The sequence below is a fragment of the Triticum aestivum genome, chromosome 5B, assembly GCF_018294505.1.
Source record: "Triticum aestivum cultivar Chinese Spring chromosome 5B, IWGSC CS RefSeq v2.1, whole genome shotgun sequence".
Lineage (NCBI taxonomy): Eukaryota > Viridiplantae > Streptophyta > Magnoliopsida > Poales > Poaceae > Triticum > Triticum aestivum.
The window spans coordinates 382,522,047-382,526,092 of NC_057807.1; positions in this window are offsets into that span (position 1 = coordinate 382,522,047).

The following is a 4,046-nucleotide window of genomic DNA, read 5'->3' on the forward strand; positions in this document are numbered from 1 at the left end:
GGGGAGAGGAAAATGAGAGGCAAATGGCAAATAATGTAATGCAAGAGATGAGAGTTTATGATGGGTACTTGGTAGGCTTGATGTAGAACCTCCCCGGCAACGGCGCCAGAAATTCTTCCTGCTACTTCTTGAGCTTGCGTTGGTTTTCCCTTGAAGAGGAAAGGGTGATGGAGCAAAGTAGAGATAAGTATTTCCCTCAGTTAGAGAACCAAGGTATCAATCCAGTAGGAGGTACAAGCAAGTCCCCAATCTATGCACCTTCACAAACAATCAAACACTTGCACCCAACGCATTAAAGGGGTCGTCAATCCCTTCACGGTCAATTGCAAAGGTGAGATTTGATAGAGATAGGTATAAAAGATTGCTAGAACGTAAAACAAGATAAAAGTAAATAAATTGCAGCAAGGTATTTTTGGTTTATAGATATGAAAATATATGATGGAAAATAGACGTGGGGGCCATATGTTTCGCTAGAGGCTTCTCTCTTGAAAGAAAATAATACGATGGGTGAACAAATTACTATCGAGCAATTGATAGAAAAGCACAAAGTTATGATGATATCCAAGGAAATGTTATGCATATAGGCATCACGTCCATGTCAAGTAGACCGAAATGATTCTACATCTACTACTATTACTCTACACATCGACCGACTCCTGCCTGCATCTAGAGTATTAAGTTCATAAGAACAGAGTAACGCATTAACTAAGATGACATGATGTAGCGGGATAAACTCAAGCAATATGATGAAAACCCCATCTTGTTATTCTCGATGGCAAGAATGCAATACATGTCTCGCTACCCCTACGTTGTCACTGGGTGAAGTCACACAAGATTGAACCCAAAGCTAAGCACCTCCCCCATTGCAAGAAATACCAATCTAGTTGGCCAAACCAAAAAGATAATTCTAAGAGAAATACAAAGATATCAAATCATGCATATAAGAATTCAGAGAAGACTCAAATATTATGCATAGATAAGCTGATCATAAATCCACAATTCAATGGATCTCGACAAACACACCGCAAAAGAAGATTACATCGGATAGATCTCCAAGAACATCGAGGAGAACATTGTATTGAAGATCAAATAGAGATAAGAAGCCATCTAGCTACTAGCTATGGACCCGTAGGTTTGTGGTAAACTAATCACGCTTCATCGGAAGGGCCATAGGGTTGATGTAGATGCCCTCCATGATCGATTCCCCCTCTGGCAGATCACCGGAAAAGGACCCAAGATGGGATCTCACGGGAAGAGAGGATTGCGGCAGCGAAAAAGTATTTTGTGGACTCCTCTGATGGTTTGGGAATATTTTAGGATTTATAGAGCTAAGAGGGAGGTTGGTGGACTCCCGGGGGGCACAAACCAGGGAGCCCCCCTAGGGCACGCCCTGGTGGCTTGCCGCCTCCTCGGGACTCTTCTGATTTGGACTTCAAGTTCTGTGGGTGTCTTTTGGTCCAAGAAAAATTATCGCGAAAGTTTTATACCGTTTGGACTCCGTTTGATATTAGTTTTCTGTAAAACTCAAAAACAAGGAAAAAACAAAAACTGGCACTGGGCTCTAGGTTAATAAGTTAGTCCCAAAAATAATTTAAAATAGCATATTAATGGATATAAAACATCCAAAACAGATAATATAATAGCATGGAACAATAAAAAATTGTAGATACGTTGGAGATGTATCAGCCATGGGCGGGGGTGCGGGACCTGCGTCTAGAGGTGGCGGCGTTCGCAGCCTGCCTTCCCTGCAGGCGAGCCCCCTCGTCTTCGGCGGCCCTCCCTTCCCTCGAGCCATGGTGACAGCTCTCACGTGGAGACATCGATACTTCTGTGGTGTGGCAGGCACGGGGCTCCTTGTAGTGGATCATTATGTTCAGGCCCCGGCGGCCTTGGGCCCGCGTCTCTCCAGTGTCCCGCTGCCGGAGGCCTGACGGGCAGCCCGGGCCTCGACGATCGTGTAGCTGCGTCCCTCCAGCCTACCCAGCTTGTCGATGTCCCGATGGCTAAGGCCACGGCAGCACGGATATGTGTCCCTTTAGTCCTTTCTTTCTAGCGTTGCTAGACACCGCCGCCACAGACCCACCCGCGTGGTTCGCTTGGTCACCTGCCCCGCGGTATGCCTCAAAGCCTCCCACTTTTCCTAGATCCATTGCTCGTGGGTTTGGGGGCAGTTTCACCTTCCGACGGTAAGTGCAGCCCCGCCAACCCCCTCCCAAACGGTGGTTCTGACCAACTTTAGCTTCCTCATCTTTGATTCCAAACTCGTCGGCTATGGTATTTCTCAACTTCAGGCCAGGGAGAGATCCCTGCTTGGCTTGCCGATGCTAGCAGCAGCGGTGCCTGTGGGTGTCATTTTCTTTTTGGAGACATTGCAAGGCCTTCAGCTACGCCCCTCTTCGAGCTCAGGGCAAACCCCAACTCCGGCTCCCCCGGACCAGATAGTGACGACGTCCCAATGCGTATTCCTTCTTTAAGGCGCTATGTTGCGAGCTCATGGTGTCCCCGATTTTGGCTCGGACGATGTTGGATTTCTTGTTGGTTCGGCATTGTCGTTCTTGCTTCGAGCCTGGTAGGTCTAGCTGTGATGTTTCCTCTGTTCGGGCTGAGCAACCCTTTATCTCTACTCCGGGCACCATGTTCACGCCTGCGTGCATTCATGTCATGTGTTGTACCCCCGCTGTACTCATTCTACTCCCTCTATCAATGAAATGACATGCAAGCTTTGCGTATTCCCCAGAAAGGAACCAGACGTTTCGGCCCGAAGGCCCTTTTGGCCCTTGATTTGGATGAGGAATCTTAAACATGTTGAGCTTTGCCACATTAGATTCCCCAGACATTTGGGCTCTGAACATTCCGTCGAACACTCCTCACCCACCGCTCTCTGTCTCCCCATCCCTATCCTCTCACCCACCGCTCGCCATATGACTCCCCCTCTCCTCTTTGCTCTACCACCGCACAATGGCTGGCAGCGAACCAGAAGGTCACCGGATCCTGGCGATGAGGGAGGAGGATGTCGGATCCCAGCCAAGAGGTAGGGTTCGCGGCAGAGGAGGTGGCGTAACCCTCGCGACAACAGTGAGGAGGGAGGCTCACACGTGGCCGGGGGCTCGAGCACATGGAGGCGCACTTCACCCGGCCTCGCATCCTCTCCATTGTAGTCGTTCCCGTGGCTGGCTGCGGTGGAGCCGAGGCGGGCTGCTATGGAGAGGAGCTCCAACCACCAAGTCATGGTTTTGCATGGCGGAGGTGGGGCTCGCCGATATGACTCTAGCGTATCTATAATTTTTGATTGTTCTATGCTGTTATATTATCAATCTTGGATGTTTTATATTCACTTTATAGCAACTTTATATCACTTTTTGGGACTAACCTATTGGCATAGTGCCCAGTGCCAATTGTTGTTTTTTTCTTTTTTTTACTTCGTAGAATATCCATATCAAACAACCAAATGCAGCAAAACTTTTTGGAGATTTTTTCTGCCCAGAAGACACCGAGGAGGCCCAAGATGTGCACTAGATGGCCCCTATGGGCCCCACTAGGCACCAGTGTGCGGCAGGGCCCCAGACGCGCCCTGGTGGGTAGTGGGGCCCACAGACACCCCCTCCACCGCCTCTGAGCTCTATAAATACTCTAATATTCCAGAAACCCTAGGGGAGTCGAGAGATTAGAGTTTCCACCACCGCAAGTTCTAGAACCACGAGATCCAATCTAGAGGCATTTTCCGACATCTTGTCGGAGGGGTCAACGATCACAGAGGGGTTCTTCATCAACACCCGTGTCCCTCTAATGATGCATGGGTAGTTTACTACAGACCTACGGGTCCATAGGCAGTAGCTAGATGGTTTCTTCTCTCTTTTTAATTTTCAATACAATGTTCTCCTTGATGTTCTTGGAGATCAATTTGATGAAACTCTTTTTTGCGGTGTGTTTGTTGGGATCCGATGAATTGCGAGTTTATGATCAGATCTATCTATGAATATTATTTGAGTCTTTGTTGAACTCTCTTATGCATGGTTGTTATAGACTCATATTTCTTCTTCGAAACT